General features: G+C 63.8%; 1 protein-coding gene across 5 annotated transcripts in view; it reads left to right on the top strand.

Moving 5' to 3' along the window:
• The first annotated feature begins 10,816 nt into the window (after positions 1 to 10,816).
• CBFA2T3 (CBFA2/RUNX1 partner transcriptional co-repressor 3) overlaps positions 10,817 to 19,830 on the top strand; it is a 31,793-nt gene continuing 22,779 nt past the window's right edge. For 2 of the 5 annotated variants that reach the window (XM_087738873.1, XM_087738869.1), the window contains exon 1: positions 10,821 to 11,124. The gene's annotated coding sequence lies outside the window, so the exon portion shown is untranslated. Of the gene's footprint in view, positions 11,125 to 19,830 lie in introns of all 5 variants that reach the window. The other 3 variants (XM_087738870.1, XM_087738876.1, XM_087738874.1) reach the window with 3 other exon arrangements.

Here is a 19,830-nt window from a genome sequence, read left to right as displayed (position 1 = left end):
CGTTTCGCTGACGAGCCCCTGGCTAATTAGGGCTCTGGGGAGGGCTGCTCCTCTGCTTTGGGGCTTTGGCTGCTGCATCTGGGAATCCAGCATCACTCGGAGGGTGATGAAACTCAGTGAGTTTCTCATAGTGAGGAGCATGCAGGCGAATTTCCATCATCAGAGCACACAGATCCTGGCTCTCCAGGCCTGGGATGCTCCGCTTGCCGGCTCCGAAGGGTTTGTGCCTCCATGCCCTGATGCCCCCTCCAATCTCCTGGCCATTGCCATCATCCTGCAGCAAAGCTCCTGCCTTGGTGCTCCCACCGTGGTCCCTGGTCCCTGCCTGGAGCGGTGCGGGTCAGTGGGCACCCGCAGACAACGCCTTGGGAAGGGGAGAAGGAGGGTGGAAAACAAAACGCTGATGGATTGTAAAGCTATTGAAGTGCCAGCAAGTAAACTCCATATTTTGAACAGCATTTAAATGCCTCCAAGCAGATTAATAAGGTCTAGGTAATAGCAGAACCAGTCTATATTTATTCTATCTTAAACGCCAGTTTGTCAGGCTGTATTAATATTGATGGTAAGGCTTGGATTGAGGACAGTAAACGCTGGGACTTCACTTTATCTCTCCCAAACAGGCTGCCTCAGCCCCTTTATCAGGGCTGCGGCTGTGGCAGCAGCTGCCTCTTCAAGGGCTCAGTGCATCCCCTCTCTCCCCCCGCTCCCTCTTTTTAATCAGAGGAGGAGAAGTTGCTGGCTTGATCGTTCCATTTTTATCTCTTTTATTTACTCCATTTTCATGTCTTTCAGTGCATATTTTATTCCCATCAAGGCAGGACCATTGATAGCTTAAGCTGTCCCCCCTCGGCTCCCCCTGCGCAGCGTGACGGGGAAGGACGAGGGGTAATTACCAGGGAAATGCCCCCCCGCCCGCCCGCCCGCAGTGTGGACCCCCCCGGGAGGGGACGAGCTGCGATTCGGGGTCCTGGGCTGCCCCACGTTCTCTGCCCCGTTGGCCCCCAGCCTTGGGGCTGCGCTGGGGGCGGTGACCCAGCAGCAGAGGGTCCTGTCCCCGATGCCACCGATGTCCCAGGACACCCGGGACCAACCCCGTCACGTCCCATTGGCACAGCCCCAGCCCAGCCGCAGGGCAGCACCGGCCACACCAGCACCCCAAAAATGCTTAAATAAGTGCTGGGTTTCCTGGGGCTGTGCCACGGGGGGACAACCCACGCAAGTGCCACGGGGCAGAGTGGTCCCACGCTGGCACCCCACGCGGGAGGGCTCGGGCTACGGCGGAGGCTGAGGACAAACCCATTTTCTTCCTGAATATTCCCCAAAGCCCAGATTCCTGCCTGGCTCTTCCCTCCCAGCATTTGAAATTCAAAGTACGCTCTGCCTTGATTAGTGCTACAAATCATCCAGCTGGGGAGCAGCCGCGTGGCCACGTGGCTGGGGCGCAGGACGGGCGCGGATGGCATCGCCTCCCCGATCCCAGGCTCTGAATATTCACGGCAAACTGTTTGTACAGTCCTTCCCCTCCAAGAGTGGGAAAAATGATGCAAAGACATTTGCAAATGATTTCAGACGGGGTATAGCGCTGGCTCTCGGCTCTGCTGGTAATGAATGTGAAATAATCATAATAAATGCTAATTGCAGGAGGAGGGTTGCAGCCTGCCACAGGTTTTAAAAGATAGTCTGTAAAAATCCTTGTTGGGAGCAGGACAAGCTTCGGCTCCTGCCACCTGCATCCTTGTCCTCCCACCGTGGTGGCCCGTGGCTCCCGGCCAGCCCCAGGCACCGTTCACTGGCCACTGCGACGCCGGGGCCAGAGCAGCTCCTGCTCCCCCTTGCCCTCCGCCACTGGCAAAGCAAACAAGTTGAATTTAACAGCCATTAGTCCTGGAAACATCAAAGGGCCCCTCTGCTGGAAAACAAAAATCCTCATTAAGTAATAAAAAGCCCATCACTCACTCTGCCTTTAATATAATTAACAGCAGCCAAGACTTCAATTAAGGTTTTATCCAAACTTCAAAATGCCACCCTCTCTCTCCGTAATTACGGTGATCGCAGCAGCTCCAACCTTCAGCAAGGCTCCTCCGGCCACGCACACGCGTGTGCGTTCACCCACGCTGCCGGCCACGCACACGTGTGTGTGCTCAGCCCCGGGGACCAGCATCGTGGCCAAGGATGCAGCGCACGGCGCGGCGGGCGCGCACATCCCAAATAGGAAATGTTTGTGCAATTGGTGCTTGGCAGGAGCGGGGTGTTTTGCCGGGTGGCTCTGACTTCAGCAGGGAAATATGCTGGCGGCAGGGAGCCGCGGTGCCGAGCGATGGGAACGGGTCAGTTCTCACTGCTCTCTCCCCCGCAGTGGCTGAGACGGCAGCGCTCGTCTCGCTCCGGGGATGGAAAGGCTGGGGCTGGCGAGCCTCGCGCTGCACTGTTGTGGGGGTATGTCACCCTGTCCCCCGGCCAGTGTCCCTGCGTGGAGGTGGCCCCAAACCAGGAGACGGCCCCAACTGAGGGAGGGTAGCAGTGTTGGCTGAGCACGCTGAGTCCATCTCGGTGCCCGTGGGAGGATGCTGTGGGCAGTAAAGCCCTGCCACCCTGCCCGGCACCGTGCCGCTGGCACTGGCATGGCCATAGGGAGGCTGTCCCCAGGCACAGCTCCAGCCGGGCGCTGCTCGGTGGGCAGGGGACCCCTCCAGCCCTGTCTGCGCAGAACAGCCCGTCCTCATGCCGCCGAGCAGAAACAAGAGAGCCATGTTCATTTTAGAAGGGAAAATAGCGACTGTGTGGCTTACTCCTTAAATACATAGAAATCACAACTTTCATAGACCTTTTTTTTCCTCTTTTTATTGACCCGATAAAACATTGGCTAGGTTTTTGCCCCGTCTTCCTCCCAGTTCCCAACCTGGCTTTCCCACGTGGCACCCTTTGCAGCCCCGAGGCTGTGAGATGCGGCTCCCCCAGCGCCCCATCAGTGCCACCGGCTTTCATTTGCAGCGCTCAGGACCCTGGGAGGTTTTTAGGGCAGGAGCTGGGAACCTTTCCCTGATCCTCAGGGAGGCAATGGCCACAACGCAGCTCCGGAGATGGCCTGGGGATGCCGGGGAATGCTGGGTGCTCCAGGGACAGGCAGGGATGCTGGGTGCCCTGGGGATGCAGGGATGCTGGGTGCTCCAGGGATGGGCACGGGTGCTGGGTGACCTGGGGATGCAGAGATGCTGGGTGCCCTGGGGATGTGCAGGGTGCCCCGGGGATGCGCAGGGATGCTGGGTGCCCTGAAGATGCAGGAGGATGCCTGAGCACCCCAGGGACATGCAGGAGGATGCTGGGTGCCCTGGGGATGCCTGAGCACCCCAGGGCCATGCAGGGATGCTGGGTGCTGTGCTCATGTGCAGGACAGCACATCTCCCACCCCGGATGGCCACGAGCCCTCGCTCCCACATGACCCTCGTGGGGACAGGGTGTGAGGTCCAGCCCCGCTGGGTGCAGCGGGTCCGCGCTGCCGTCCCGGGACCCGGCACGGATGAGGCAGGGTCCGGCAGGGCGCGTCGGGGGAGCAGACACATCAGGAGACGGATACGCAGATGGCAGCTCTCTTGGAGAGACGGGGACCATAATCCTCCCCATGGGTCCCATTATCATCTCTATCTGGTGAAAAAACTCTCATCCTGGATGTGTCTAATCCTAATCACTCCCTATCGCACAGGACCACTTCAGACGGGCCAGACGGACAGACGAGGCCTCGTCCTGCCCCGCATATCTGCACAGGCAGCCCCCGGCCGGGGGGGAGAGGCCACCCCTTTGCTCCTAATCCCTCTGCGAGGCCTTCATTTAAAAGGGGATTTGCTGTTTATTCCCTCCGCAGGCTGTGCGATCATTACAGGGGTCAACATCTGATCTAGGAGAGCCTTGTTAAAAAATAATAACGGCACATTAATTTGGGGAGGGGGGGGAGATTGGGGGGCTGGGTAATGCACTGGCCAGTGTCCAAGCCTGCGAGCATCGCTCGGGCTCGTTGCCTGCAATGAAAGGCTCAGGTCTCTGCAGCGGTGGCCAGCCGGGGATGCTCACTGAGATGTCCCCTTTGGCCCTCCCAAAAGACTTGGAGGTGGTGAAATCCATCCTGGGGGAGGGTAGCTGTGACACCTGCCCCCCCCCGGCATTTCCTCGGGGGGAGTTGAGATTTGGGCACCGCACAGCCCCTCTCCCCCATGCCAGCCTCCCCACTTGTGCGTTTAATTCGGCCCCCTCCCGCTTGCACATCCATATTTATGGCGGGGATGGGCAGGGGCAGGAGGGTCGGGACTGGGGGGGGGGGCGGTCTCCTGCTGCCCACCCAGCCCCGAGGGGTGCCTGGGGCTGCTGGGGGGGGATTAAATCCAGAAGGGAAAATATCCCGCAGCAGGTGCAGCTTGCGACAGGTCTGAACGGCTGCCAGCCGGCTCGGAAATCCCAAACACATCTGTGCTCATCAGTTGGACACCAGATGGGCCCCGGGGTTAGTATTTTGGGCTGGGGTTAGCTTGGGGGGGGGGCTGGGATGAAGCTGGGGGGTGGCTAGCTGCTCCAGCCCGAGACCTTCACACCCCACCTGCATTCCCCTGTATACTTAACCCGGTATTTTTAGTGTGTCTTGCCAGCCGGAGGCCAGACCGCCCTTGGGGTGTGGGGCAGGTTGGGGCTACACCAGAGACCCCACCAGTCCCTGCCAGGCACTGTGGTTCCCCAAGCCCCAGCTCTGCTCCCCACTTCTCACCCCACATCCCCTGGCAAAACCCAGCTCCTTGCCCCTCTGTGGTCCTGTGAGCATCCATCAGGCGAGAACTGCAAAGCCCTGCACGCACAAAAGCCCTGCCTAAGTGCTAAATATTATTAACCCCCAATATTCTTAGCCGCAGCCGCACACCTAATTCCCTGGAGGATTAGGACTGTCCCAACCCTGAGAGCATCTCTTCTCCATCCCGGTGTCCTCCTGTCCCCAGCATTGGGCTGGCACAGGGATGGCTGCATCCTCCCGTGCTGGTAGCTCCAAACACTCCTGCAGCCAAACCGTGCTGGGGCCAGCTCTGTGCACCCCAGCCCCGTGCACCCCAGCCCTGTGCACCCCAGCTCTGTGCACCCCAGCCCCATGTGCCCCAGCCCCGTGGGATGAGAGCCAGAGCTCCCTGTCCACCCCCTGTCACAGCAGATGCAGCTCGCCAGCCTCCCAGCTATTTTTAGGAGCGTGCTGGTGGCTAAATCTGGCGTCGTGCGGGCTCGAGGCTTCCCGGCGGCATGGTGGCTGCCACCCTGTGCCCCATGCGTGGGGCTGTGCTCCCTGACTGGGGTGTGCTCAGCGTAGGATGACGCTGTAGGATGGGAAAACCATCCTGGTGTGGGGATGGCTGCAGTGGGAGAGGAGTTTCCCAGCCCCATGGCACCAACCCCTTCCCAAGCAAGCGTGGGGAGCAGGGTGGGGGCTGGCACCCCCAGCCCTATTTAAGGTCCCGCTCCCGAGCGGCAGGAGCAAGGGGCAAGCCCTGACCCCAAGCACGGGGATTAAGAGCCCATGAAGGTCCCTGGTGGCTTCATCCAGTCTAACCTAGAAGCAGGGGGGTGCCACCGCCTGCCTCTCCCTTCCCGCAGGGCTGGGGTGACCAGGGCACCTCTTCCCTCCCCATTTCTCCTTGAGCGCCATGGCCCAGCTGAGCTGGGAGCCCACAGCCGCTCAGATAAGAGGAGAAAGGCATTGAATGCAGAAATGTGGCTGTGGGAAGCGGAGCCGGCGGGGACTTGCATGCCCAGGAGGAGGAGGAGGAGGATGTGCCTTCTTCCAGCCCTGCCTCTGCCCAGACAGGGCTGAGCCAGGGGGCTCTGAGGGGCCCTTTTCCCCTTCATCTTCCCCCAATTCCACTGTCCCTGTGCATGCACAGACCTATCCCCATCTCTGTCCCAATCTCCATCCCCATCTCCATCCCCATCTCCATCCCTGTCCCCATCTCCGTCCCCATCTCCATCCCTGTCCCATCTCCATCCCCATCCCCATCCCCGTCCCCATCCCCGTCCCCATCACCGTCCCCGTTCCCATCTCCGTCCCCATCTCTGTCCCCATCCCCACCTCCATCCCTGTCCCCATCTCCATCCCTGTCCCCATCTCCATCCCTGTCCCCATCCCCGTCCCCGTTCCCATCTCCGTCCCCATCTCTGTCCCCATCCCCATCTCCATCCCTGTTCCCATCTCCATCCCCATCCCCATCCCTGTCCCCATCTCCATCCCCATCCCCATCTCCATCCCCATCACCGTCCCCATTCCCATCTCCGTCCCCATCTCTGTCCCCATCCCCATCTCCATCCCTGTCCCCATGTCCATCCCCCTCCCCATCCCCATCCCCATCCCCATCTCCATCCCTGTCCCCATCCCCGTCCCCGTTCCCATCTCCGTCCCCATCTCTGTCCCCATCCCCATCTCCATCCCTGTTCCCATCTCCATCCCCATCCCCATCCCTGTCCCCATCTCCATCTCCATCCCCATCCCCATCCCCATCCCCATCTCCATCCCCGTCCCCATCCCCATCCCCATCCCCGTCCCCGTTCCCATCTCCGTCCCCATCTCTGTCCCCATCCCCATCTCCATCCCTGTCCCCATCTCCATCCCCATCCCCATCCCCATCTCCATCCCCGTCCCCGTCCCCATCCCCGTCCCCCTTCCCATCTCCGTCCCCACCTCTGTCCCCATCCCCATCTCCATCCCTGTTCCCATCTCCATCCCCATCCCTGTCCCCATCCCTGTCCCCGTCCCTGTCCCCATCCCCATCCCCATCCCTTGTTCCCCACCCTGAAGCCCCGGAGGTGCCAGCACAGCCCTGGGGATGCTGCACCCGGGGCACAGAGCCCAGCACCCCAGCTGGGGACGGCTGCGCGTCCCCGCGGCTGGCAACGGCCCTTCTGCTCCTCTCTCCTCCTCCCCTCTCTCTCCCTTTCTGAAAATTGATAATTAACCTTTTGTCCATGGGGCTGTTGTGTTTATTTGGTGCAGGCGGCTGCAGGGCGCTGATATGGAAATCGCAGCCGGCAGGCAGCTCCCCGTCCTCCCCGCAATCTGCAGCCGCGCACAGCCGTTGGGCAGAGATAAGCAGGTGCTTATTCACAGCCCTGCAGCTGCCTGCGAGGGCAGCCCTACCTGATCACTCCAATCTCAGTGAAAAACTACTTGAGGTTAGGCTACCGTGATGGAGAGGGCCGATAGGGACCGCGCCAGACAGCTCCCCCGGCTCCCCGGCTTCGCCTCCGCCCGCGCCTCCTGCCTCCCTCTGCCCGCGTCCTCTCCGCTCCCTCCGTCTCCCTGCTCTGTCTTCCCTCTTATCTCCCTCTCCACATCCCTTTGATTTCTTTTTTTTTTTCTTTTTTTCTTCTTTTTTTTTTCCTTAAAGAATTCGTCTTTGTGTTTCATGTGAACTCTCGACGGCTCCTGTCTTCCTGGCTCGGCCGCCACTCTCCTTCCCATCCCTGGCTCCTGCCTTTGCTCCTGCGTCTGCATTTCCCTGGGGTGGAAGAGGCAGATTTGGGCATCGGTGTATAAAAGCCCCATCCCAGCCGCACACTTGCAGGCAGCCAGGGCCAAAAGCCCAAAAACCAGCCCCTGCTTTGGGAGGCGATGGTGTCTTTTTGGTTCCGGCAGCTGCCGGTGGTGTTTTGCTCATGGGTTATTGCTGCCGCTTCCTTTCACCTCGGGTTTCCCCCCGCCTTGGGGTGGCCGCATCGCTCTCAAAACGGAAAGGGGAAGGCAGCGGGGTGCCGCAGGCAGTGGGGCGCCGCAGGCAGCGGGGTGCTGCAGGCAGTGGGGCGCGTGGGCACGGGCGGCCCGTGGGGCCGAGCGAGCGCCTGCCGGGGCATTCCCAGGCGCCGGGGAAGCGTGCCATGCCGAGCACGGGGCTGGCGCGACCCCGGTAAGTGCGAAGGCGGGTGGCGGGTGCTGCAGCGGGGCCCCGGCTGCCCCCCTGGGGTTTCTGCCTTCCTGCTGCCCTCTTGCTCTGAGTGCAGGGGCGGTGGGAGCCCGTCCTGCTTCTCCTTTACCGAGAGGGGGAAGTTTCTGCTCGGCAGCAGACGTGCGGCTCTGACTCAGAGAGAAACTGGCTGGGAGCGCCGGCAGGCTCCCCGGAGGGTGAGCGGTGGGGGCTCACCTGCGCCGGGGCAGACTCTGCACCCCCAGGGGTTTCCCCCACACTGGGGCAGACCCCAGGACCCCAGGGGTTCCCCTCATGCCAGGGCAGACCCTGGGACCCCAGGGGTTCCCCCCATGCTAGGGCAGACTTCACATCCTCAGGGGTTCCCCCCACGCCAGGGCAGACCCTGAGCCCCCAGGGGTTCCCCCCACACCAGGGCAGACCCCGGGACCCCAGGGGTTCCCCCCACACCAGGGCAGACCCTGGGACCCCAGGTGTTCCCCCCACACCAGGGCAGACCCGGGGACCCCAGGGATTACCCCCATGCCAAGGCAGACCCCACGACCCCAGGGGTTCCCCACCACGCCGGGGCATTCCCCGTCCCCCGGCAGCCCGGTGCCGCAGGGGCACGGTGTCAGCAGCTGCCCAGGCAGGTGCTCGCCTCTTTGCCTGCAGAGAAAACCCTCCCACCGCAGGTGATGTGGGGGACACGGGGCCACAGCTGGGTGGGATTTTCCTGGCCGGCCCTGAAACCCTCTGGTTTTGACTCGCTGCCCCGGGACACTCCCCAGGAGTGGCCGCTGCTGTTTAATCCCCTGTGCGCTTTCCATCTCCCATTGCAGGAGAGCCTGACCCTCGCCACAGGGTGGCTTGGCAAAACCCCAAGCTGATGATGCCGAGCCCACCTGGGCCTGCGGCCACCTGTCCTGCCAGAAATAGAAGGGGAAGAGGCAAGAGCACGAAACACGGCTGGAAATTCTCCTGCTCAGCGGGACGGGCAGCTGGGAGTCCATGGTTGCCCTCCCTGCAGCCGTGCGCTGCCAAAACCTCTGCCAGTCCTCAGTCCACACGGCCAGGCTGCTCTGCCCTCGCCGGTGGGGCACGGGCATCTCCAGGGCAGGTAGGATGGAGCTGGGACCCCTCAGCATCACTGGGATGCAGGATGTGGGTCTGGGACAGAGGTTTGCTGGGGGCAACTGCAGTGTCCCCCCTTGAGCGCGCAGCCCTGGCTGGGTGCACGCCATCCCGGCTGGGCTGGGGCTGTGATTTATAGCTGTGTGGCCCTTTCCCCCGGCGCATCGGCCCCGTGCCGGGGCTTCCCCTTGTCTCCCTGCAGCACCCAGACCGCACTCACCATCCCCCAGGGCCCTGGGCTGCACCCAGAGGGCAGAGATGCTGCAAACCCTGCCAGTGACACCCAGCTTTGCCCTGCTCTGCCCCGCTCTGTCCCGCAGCCTGTGCCCCTGCAGCACAGCACCCCTGCACCCCCATGCTCTGTGACCCTCCTTTTCCACTTACACCCCACCGACCCTTCCCTGTCCCCCCCTCCCCGGGAGCTCCAGGCTGGGGGCACGAAGCGGGGAGCCCCGGGTACCATCTGTGGGAGCCCAGGTGGCCGCCGAGACATGCCATCTGCTCAGCCACCTTCAGAGACCGTGCTGGCGCTGCTGTATTTTTAGGACACATTTCCTCCCTCCCACCTGCAGCCCAGAGCCGCCTTTCGGTTTTCTAACAAGTTGTTTCTCTCGCTGGCGGCTGTCGGGGAGCCCGGGCCCTGGCACGGGGAGGGCTGGCCTGGGGGTTCAGGGGTGGACAGCAAAGGGGGGCTCCACACCCACCGGGGGTTATCCCGAGCACTGATCACGCCAGGGTGATGCCTGGAGCCAGGCTGGTGCAGGGAGCCTCTCTGGCTCATGCACGGCGCTGATGCTGCAGCTCCAGTTCAGGAGGGCAGCAGCAGCCAGGGGACACCCGCAGCCCCATGGCTGTCCCCAGGCAAAGGGGCCAGTGGGTTGCAGGGCTGCAGCAAGCGGAGCGAGCTCTCGGTGTTGTAGCGTGCTGGTTGTGCCAGGCTGCACCATGCTGATCGTGGGGTGCTACACTGCAGCGGCTGTGCTGCGCCAGGCTGCACCACGCTGTGTGGGGTTGCACCACGCCATGCCAGGCCACACCGTGCTGTGCTGCAGCTATCCTCGTGTTGCAGCGGCAATGCTGTGCCAGTTGCACCACACTGCACAGCGCTTCCCACGCCGTCCTGCACCGCGTTGTGTTGCATCATGCCAGCCATGCCATGCTGGGCTGCGTCATGCTGTCTGTGCCACGCCGGCTTGCCAGTGCAGTGGTGCACCTTGACAGCCATGCCATGCCATGCCATGCCACATCACGCTGGCTATGCCATGCCATGCTGCATGGTGCTGCCTGTGCTGAGCTGCACCCTTGACAGCCATGCTGTGCTGCACCACACTGGTCCTGCTGTGCCGTGCTGCATGGTGCTGCCTGTGCTGAGGTGTGCCATGACAGCTGTGCCATGCCATGCTGCACCGTGCTGGTCCTGCCGTGCTGAGGTGCACCATGACAGTCATGCCATGCCATGCTGAACCATGCTGGTCCTGCCGTGCTGAGGTGCACCATGACAGCCGTGCCATGCCATGCTGCACCGCGCTGGTCCTGCCATGCCGAGGTGCACGGCGCTGCCTGTGCCGAGCTGCACCGCGCCGGCCCCTCGCAGTGAGGAAGTGAAGCCGGCGCGAAGAGGAAGTTGTTGGAAAGTCAGACCGGAATGGCTGATAGGGAAGGCAGAGCTGGGCTTGGTCGCAGATGGTTCCTGTTGGGGAAGGACATGGGCGCAGCTGCCCGGTCTCCCCCCACCCGCCGCATTATCACTGCCCGGCAGCTGTTCACCTTCCCCCTTGCCATGGGACACGGCTCTGCTGCCACCCCGGCCCCGGCCGTCACATGAACGGCCCTTGCGGCAGGGCAGGCACCGAGCGGGCAGGATACCCTGCGCCCCGCAGTGCCCCACCGGTGCTCAGCATCTCCCTTCCTGGCACGGCTCCTGCACCAACACGTGGGAGCAGGCTGGCTGCACCGGTCCCTGCGAGGCTTGCGGCAGCGGGGTGCTGACACTGATCCCCTGGGGTGCCCGGGGGACCCCCCAAGCCAGACGGTCACCCCTCCTGGGCCAGGGCAGCAGGCAGGACCGGCCAAGGTAAGGCCAAGGCAGTGGTGGGAGGAAGGCGGTGGGTGGCTGTGGCCGCGCCGTGTGCCATGCCGTGGCGCAGGCGACTCACCCCGATGTCAAACGCAGCCTCAGGCGGGCAGGTCCTCCCCGAGGGTGGTACACGGCCAGTGCCCATGGGTGCATCCCCATGGGGACCGGCTGGCGGGAGCGGGGAGCCAGGACATGGCAGAGCCCGCAGCACCACGGGGCACGGTGGGCTCACCGGCACAAGGACCCATTTGGAGCCCGCTCTGCAATTAACCTTTCCATAATGAGTAATCAGCTACGATTAGGTTTTATTTACAGGGTTTAAATTCTGTGTTTACTGGGTGTTTTCCTTCATTCTCGGGTCAGCGGCTTGCATGCAGCTCGGGAGCGCCTTCCCACACTCGCTCCCTGGCAGCGGCCGGATCCTGCGTGCAGCAGGTTTGTGCCACCGGGGTCAGGATCCAACCCCACAGGCTCTCCAGGTGCTTCTGTTCACTTGCAGCGTGGCTCCATGGCCAGGGCATCCCACGGCCCCATGCTGGAGCATCCTCCCGACACCGGCACAGCCGCACACAGGACAAGGGGCACCCCACAGCCCCGCTTGGCCGAGGGGCTGCGGCAGCCCTGGGGGTGCTCCTGCTGTGCCTGTGCCCGGCGCGGGCAGGAAAGCGGCTGCCGACTGAGTCACCGGCATTTGTCTGCCCTGAGCGAACAATACTGGCCCTTTGCCTCGCTTCCTCTTGCACGCCGTCTCCCTGCTGGCACCACGCTCCAGCCACAGCCCCCTGCCCCACTGCCCGGTCCTGGCACCCACCCTGCAGGTCGGGGACGTGGCCAGGACGGGCTCGAGGGCAGGGTTTGGGGTGCAGCCGGGGTGCTGCACCCATCGCTCCGTGCCGGTTCCCTGCAGGTGGGAGCTGCGCTGGGGTCCCTGCCCCCAGACCTACCACCCACGGCAACATTCGGTGCATCCCGGGCGAGGGGCACCCACCGATAAGGCGCCGGGAGCCGGGCGGGCGCAGTGCTGCCGCGGTGGCTCAGTGGGCACCATTGACCAGAAGGCTGCAGCGAGGGGAGCCGTGCAGATTGCTGTGGGCTTGCTGAGCTGCCAGTTAGGCTCTTGGCAGGAGAAATGTTTATTTTGTTGGCCGAATATCTCTGCAAACTTCCTGATTTCCTTGCGGCCAGCGAGGCAGTGATAGGGCTGGTGAGGCCGTTGCCTGCCCCGCGCTCTGCCTTCGGCGCGGAGAGCTGTTATCTCCGATGCGCAGCGGGCAGGGAAGAGGTGGAGAAAGGGAAATGAAATACAACAGAGGTGGCACATTTTTTGCTCTTGATAACAAGCCCTGCTTTTAGCCTGGGAACTTGGAAACGATGCAGGTGGCCAGAGACAGCCGCAACGTCCCCCGCTGCCACGGCGCATCTGGACCTCTTAACGAATCCCAGACCTTCTCGCCGCGAGGCTGCGGCTCCCCATGGCACGGCACGGATCAGTGCTGACCTCTACACCGCCAGAGCCCGGTGCCGGGGCATTTTGGCCCCGGGGGGTTTCTGAAAGCAGCCCGAGGGCTTTGCTCCTGGGCCGAGACGCGTGCCGGAGCGAAGGCAGGCTGCGCTGCACCACCTCCCGCTAGCTCCGATTGATTTTTGCAGGGATGCGAGGTGTTGGAAGTGCAATGCAAGCTAATTAAATTCCCATCGTTAAAAAGCCCTGTGCAGGCAGTTGCAGCCTGTGGGATGGGGAGGGCTGGCAAGCAGCTGGGTACTCCTGGTTTGGGGGGGAGAAGGGGAGTGGGAACCTGCTGTTAACCCCACTGCGGCTCCGCGCCGGGCGAGGGGCAGGGAGGGCGGCCATGATGCCATGGTGGGGCTGAGAGATGCTCTCATCTCCCCGGGCCCAGGCATTGCATGGACGTCTCGCACGCCCTGGGCAGGGTTAGGGGCCAGGCCCCGAGGACATGGCTCTCATGGAGGCTCAGCACTGCCATTCCCCCCACCCAGCCCTGCAAAAGGAGCAGTGCCATGGAGAGGGGAACTCCTCAGGTGAGGGACAGGAGGAGCCGGAGGGACCCTCTGCACTGCAGCGGGGTGCATGGCCCTCCCAGCGTGCTGTGCTTGCCGGGGCAGCTCGGGAGATTTTGCTCAGCATCTCCCGGCGAATTCCCGCTGGCCGAGGATGAGGCTGGCAGGACTTGCCGACAGCGCTGCCGCCGGTGCTGCTCCCCCGGCGGTGCCAGCAGTCTCTCCGTGCACCCCAAAGCACCATCTCCCAGAGGCAGGGCAGCACGTGGCAGTCTCCACTTCGAAATTAAAACACTTTCCAGACTCCCTGTGGCAAAGAAAAGATGAAAACTTGGCCCCCAGCAGCCTCAAAACCATAAAGCACCCAGAGGAATGGTGCCCTATCCCAAAGTCTCCCAGTTTTTAAGCCAAGCTGGTGATTTTTTGGAGCCTGCAGCACAGGGCGAGCCGGGATGATAAGCAGTAGGGGCTGGTTTCCCTTTGAATGCCATGAAGCAGGAACGAATCTGTCAGCCAGGAAAACAGGATTTTTTTTTCTTTTAATGTTGGTGGAAGTTGTGTGAAAGCCACAAAGCCCCTGGGTCTGCTTCCCGGCAGCGACGGCCAGAGGGGCTGCTCCTTCCAGCCCTCGGCCGAGGAAGCGAGGGGCTGGGGCGGCTCGGTGGCCCAGAGGCCAGGGACCCCCGTGAGCGGGCGCAGAGGGAAGCCAGGCAGAAACGAACCCCCTTTTTCTTCAGAAAGGTTGGCGAGCGGCGCTTCCTGCCAAGCAGATGTCACCGCGGCGGATGCAGCTGCGGCAGGCGATAGCCGGCGGGCGGGCGAGCCGTCTTCCCTGGCCGCTGGCTCCCCACCAGCCCCTTATCTCCCCCGCGCATTCCCCGATGAACTAACGCGCAGGGAAAGACAGCGCCAGCCAGGGCTCCTGCTGCAAGCAAACTGCCAAGGGAAGAGCGCTGGGGGCTGCAGCCCAGCTCCCGGTGCTCGCTCCGGGATGGATTTCAGTGCTGAGATTCAGACCACCACGTCCGTGCACGCAGCCAGGGCAATGGGACCATCCGCGGTCACGCCGACCCTTCCCTGCCCTCAGCACGGTGTCCCCGTAGGGATGCTCTGAGCAAATGGGTCCCTGTGCAAAATGGGGACATTGGCATTGCTGCGGCTGCTTGCGAGGACCCAGCCCCATGCTGTCCCCCAGCTCTGCTTGGCGCTGCACCGGGCAGGCACCGCTGGCACAGCCACATCTAGCGAGGACCACAGAGAGGCACCCGGGGATGCTCTGCTCCCTGGGAGGGAGCGGAGAGAGATCGAGAAACCCAGACGGACAGACAGACTCGCTGGGGGGTGACACAGGTTTCTGCAGCACCCCAGGGGCCGAGTGCTGGCACGGCTCAGTGCCTTCGCCTCCAGACAAGCCTCTCACAAGAGCTGAGCTGCAGCAGGACCCCCAGCACGGCGCGGTGGAGGGGCTGTGGGCGCCCACGGGTGCTGCCCACGGCGGGGCAGGGCTGCGCGGCTCCCGGCTGCGCGGCATGCCGGCGAGGGGATGATTCACCAGCGCGGCGAGGGGGAAGGTGTGATAAACCAACACCGTGGGCTTTTTTAAAAAGCCTGAGGCTTGTGAAGGGGGGACGCAGCCTGAATAGCAATCAGCTCTTACAGGCACGCTGGGAAGCGATGGGGCTGAGCCAGAGCCCGGGTTGCGGGAGCTCAGGAGAGCCAGGGAGAAGCAGTGCTGGTGGGATGCAGGGAGAGCTACAGGGAGAGAGGCGGCGGGTCAGGACTGATGGTTGGGCACCCATGAGGTGTGAAAAGGGACCCCAACACCATGGTGGCTGGAAAGGCACACGTGGGGGACAGGGCTGGGGCTTTTCTGGAGGCAGTGTGAGCTGGCGGCACCCACCGCGTTGCCCCCGGCCCGTGTGCGCAGCCCCGATAGCGGGCGGGGGGTCATGTGCGCGGGTAGATACGGGGCCTGGATGGTGCGTGGTAGCGACCATTTCCTGCAAGGGTTGGTGCCAGTTGCCCTCATCCACCCTCAGCGAGCACCTTATCTGCTGGCGCGTGCCGTGCCAGGCCCCGGCGGCCCCCCTCCCCCTCAGGCCGTGCCTCGGGGAGCCCCTTTGCCTGGGTCACATCCTTGGCAGCGCCCTGAGCTGCCCCGCTGCAGCCTCTCCCCAAGCACACCCAGCAGGGAAGGAGGACATCCCTCCTCCCCGCGCGTCAACCAGCACCTGCAAGCAGAAGCGATGGGTGACGGCACTGACACCCTCCCGTGGGACCAAGACACCCGTGGGGGTGGCACGGGCAGGAGCAGGGAGGACAGGCAGCGGCGGGCGCAGGGCAGGATGCACGGCGGCAGAAGATGCCGGCTCCTCAAAACAAAGGGAGCGCAAATTGCCATAACATGTGCAGTTAATCCCCGCGCCGGGCTGTTGCACGCTGCGCCATCAATCACGCGCCGGCGTGACCGACACCGAGTCATTACAGGAGTTTCCACCCTCTCTGCCGGGTGGGAACCCGGCGGGGCCCCATCCTTCCCCAGCTCCAGATTTGCCGGGGGACGGATTGCCAGACCTTTGGCTGGGATGGATCCAGGCAACCTATCGGGCCCTGGCAGGCGCTTATCTCCCGGCCCGGCTGTTCCTTTCCCACCGCGGTGGAGCGAGGCCGCCGGCTTTGCCGAAGTGGGGCTGGTCCCATCGTCTGCCCCACTGCGCCGCATCCACCCCGTGCACCTGGGGAGCTGAGGGATGGGATGGGGGATATTTCCCCACCAGCACTGACCCCAGGGATGCCAGACCCGTCATCCATCCCCATCCGTGGGACCCACGCGTGTGACGGATGTGTGGCCATGGGGCTTATGGCAGCATCAACCAAGCAGCCACCAGCCCGGGGTTGGGCAGGGAGCGGGGCTGGGGGGCACGAAGGGGTTAACCCGGGGAAGTTCGCTGACTCTCGGCAATGATTTAAACCAGACAGAAAGGTTCTGTCATCCATCACGCTAACAGCCAGATCATTGTGTTTTAAAGTGTCTGTAATTGCAGCAATACAGAGACTGGGAGAAAGATAAAGGCTGGGAAGATGCAAATGTGGAGGGGAAGCACCAGATCCCTGCACCCAGCAGGGATAAACCCGGGGAGCCCTGGGGCCAGCCCTGCCCCGGCTGGCAGCTGGGGACAGGGCTGGGGACAGGGCTGGGGACAGCCGGAGGGTGGCCCAGGTGTCCTCCCGCCTGCCCCAGCTCGGCCATGGCGCAGGGCGGGTGCTGGGGCATCCCCGCTGCAGGTGGGAGCACCCACAAAACAGCGCAAGCGAACGAAACCGGGGACAGGCGTGGGCAGGGAAGGGTCCAGAGCTGGACTCAATCTGCTTTACTCAAAATACTACCTTTATGTTACCTTTATCTTGTGGCAGCTCCCTCCTTACCCCCGGCTTAGCGCTAAGCCGCACTTCTCTCCCCATCTCCTCTCTGTCGGGATCCAGGGATGCCCGGGGACGGCGTGCGAAGGATGGTGGGATCCTACCCCAAGCGTGCAAGGAGGTGGCTGCGGGCATCAGCACAGCCATGGCCACGGCACAGCCAAGGGCACCTGGGCTTTGTCCCGGTGGCCGAGGCCACGTGCAAGCATGCTGGCAGGGAATTATCAACATTCAGACGAGGCCCGCTGAATAAAGCGAGCTAACACAAATGTTTATTTTCACAGTAGTGAATTACGACTTCAATAGACCAAAATTACAGGCTGCGTGCGCGGAATGGAAACGAAGCAGACCCCGCCACCCAAACGCTGCCGGGGGGGATGCGGCGCGGCTCCCTCCTGCCCACGCCGTCCCACGCATGCTGCAGAGCCGCTGCCTGCCTGCCTGTCCCGCCGGTGGACGGGCAGCTCCTGCCTGCATGGTGGCCCTGGCAGGGTGGCCGTGCCTTGCTCTGGCCGCCTTCGCTGCAAAGACCCTGTGGCCTCACAGCCACCTGGCTTAGCCTCAGCTCGGCCACCTTGGCCAGTGCCAGGTATACGATAGCATCCTTCATCTGCACCCCAAATTATCCAGGAGCCAAAGAGGTTGCAGCTTTTCCCGGCAGGTCCCTGCGAGGTGCCCACGGGCAGGTCTGCGGGCACGGCTCGGTCACTGCTGGGCTCGTGGCACAGCACCAGTCGGGCACTTACTGGCAGGTTTTGCAATGTATTCAGTGGTTTGCACTGCATGGGGGTGGATGTGTGACAGACTGTTCGGCTGAGAGCGGGGTCACCCCGCTCAGGTCCCTGCTCTCCCAGTGAGCGGCCAGAGCCCAAAGGAGCCCCATGCTGGCACCCCAGAAAACTGGGGCTCTGCCTTGGGAGCGTTCTTGGGCTGCCTTGGTGACGGTTGGTGGCCTGCGATGCCTCGATGTGTGCGCCGGCGGGGGACTGTGCCGTGTACCGCGTGTACAAATGCACACGCACCGCCGGCATTTGCATGTGCCAGCCGGTGCTGCCTATGCAAAGCCGGGGGGGGGCAGCGGGGCGGGCGTGCAGCTGTGCGCGGGGGCGGATTCTCCTCCGCCGCTCCTGGGCCCTCGCCGGCGGGGATGTGCCAGCGGTGCCATGACGCTCACCCGCGAGAGGCTCCTCGAGAAAGGTCCCATAAGGGAATGAGGGCAGCACAGGGAGGGGCAGGAATGGGCAAAATCCCAGTGCTTCAGGCTGGGAAGTGCAGGCAGGGCAGGCAGGCAGCGCACGCAGGGTGTGCGGTGCTACCCAGACGCTGCGCGGTGTGCGCACACCGTGCCGACCAGTGTAGATGCAAAAGCTGTCGAGACTTTCATGCTCCCCCAGCACAGGCAGTGCAACAGCGGGGTGAGGCCCCCCAGCTCCGTGGGCCTCCCGCTGGGAACGAGGGATGCAAAACCGGAGCTGGAGGTTGGGATGGCCAAGAGGGTGGGGGGGGCTGGGGCTGAGTGCTGCAGCACCGTCCCGTTGTGACCCTGTCAGTGGGGTGACGTGGGGGGGGAGCTTGGCTGTGCAGTGACCACGCAGTGGCCATTTAGTGGCTGTGCAATGGCCATGCAGTGGCCGTGCAGCAGTTGTGCCATGGCAGCGCAATGGCCGTGCCGTGCCGATGCAGTGACCCCGCAGCGGCGGTGCATCGGTCACGCCAGGGCCGTGCACTGCCTGTACAGCGGCTGTGCAGCGGTTCTGCAGCGGCAGTGCCACCCAACACCCCGGCAGTGGTTGTGCAACAGCTGTGCAGCGGTGACCCACCGCCTGGCAGGGCTGCCGCGGTCCCCAGCGCCCAAGCCCTGGGAAGCGGGCGAGGATGAGTAATACAACAACCATACGGGCGGCAGAGGCTCCGCACAGCAACTCGCAGAGGGAAGGCAGCTGCCAAGCAGAATAATTACGCAAAGAGGCAGGGCTTCGGCTCGCAGGGAAATTAGCAGGGTTTGTATTACCCGGTGCACAAGCAAGCAAAAATATCGTAGTAGGACTTCGGAGGGGAGGGAAATTGGGAAATTTTTAATGCCCCCCCGAGCTGGCACGGGGCGCGCAGGAAGGGCACGCCAAGGGCCCGGCGTGGGCAGGCAGCGCCGCAAATGCATGCACCGCTGCCGTGTACCGCTGGAGAGGAAGGGCCCCGCTGGCGTTCCCGCGGTGCCGGCGCCACGCAGCCGCCCTAGGAAACCCTGCTGAGGCCAAGCGGGGTGGGGGGCACCCCAAGGCGAGGCTGGGATGGGCACATGGACCGTTGAGGGCTGTGCCCGTGGGGCCTGTGGCTTTGCGTGCGGCCGCTCCTATTGCAACCCCGGCCCTTGGGCCTCCGGAGAGGGAAGCAGAGCAACCACAACTCCAGCTCCCCGCAGCCCCTTGCAGACACCCCCACCCCGCTCCAGCCCTTGCAAGTCCCAGCTCCAGCCCCTTGACTGTTCCCACGGCCCCAGACAAGCCCTGCCCCAGCCCCTTGCAACCCTTCAGAACATACGCACCCGCCACCCATGCAGCATCCCCCGACTTTGCAACCCTCAGCCTTCAGCACCCCCAAACCCTTGTGAACCCTGAAGCTTTTGCAAGCCCCAGTCCCCTGCGGCCCCCAAGCCCTGTGCACCCCCTGCATGGCCCCCCGGTCCCCGTGCACCGCTGGAATCCCGTGCAGCTCCGCACTGTGCCGTGCAGCCCGCTGGTGCCGTGCAGCCCCATGTCCCCATGCAGCCCCCCGGTGCCCTGCAGCCCCCCAGTGCCCTGCAGTCCCGTGTCCCCATGCAGCCCGCCGGTGCCGTACAGCCCCGTGTCCCCATGCAGCCCCCCGGTGCCGTACAGCCTCGTGTCCCCATGCAGCCCCCTGGTGCTGTACAGCCCCATGTTTCCGTGCACCCCCCGGTGCCGTGCAGCCCCGTGTCCCCGTGCAGCCCCCCGGTGCCGTGCAGCCGCCCGGTGCCGTTCAGCCCCATGTTTCCGTGCAGCCCCGTGTCCCCGTGCAGCCCCCCGGTGCCGTGCAGCCCCCCCGGTGCCGTGCAGCCCCATGTTTCCGTGCAGCCCCGTGTCCCCGTGCAGCTCCCCGGTGCCGTGCAGCCCCCCCGGTGCCGTGCAGCCCCATGTTTCCGTGCAGCCCCGTGCCCCCGTTCCTCCCGGCCCGCCCCCCCCCGGCCGCGCACCCCGGGGCCCCGCTCCGGTGGCGGCGGCGGCGGCGGGGCGCCCCCTGCCGGCGGCG

The sequence above is a fragment of the Nipponia nippon genome, unplaced genomic scaffold (assembly GCF_047370975.1).
Source record: "Nipponia nippon isolate SJK-2023a ecotype South Korea unplaced genomic scaffold, ASM4737097v1 scaffold_7, whole genome shotgun sequence".
NCBI classification, from domain to species: Eukaryota; Metazoa; Chordata; class Aves; order Pelecaniformes; family Threskiornithidae; genus Nipponia; species Nipponia nippon.
Note: the sequence above shows the minus strand (reverse complement) of the source record. Positions and strands in the feature narration are given on the sequence as shown.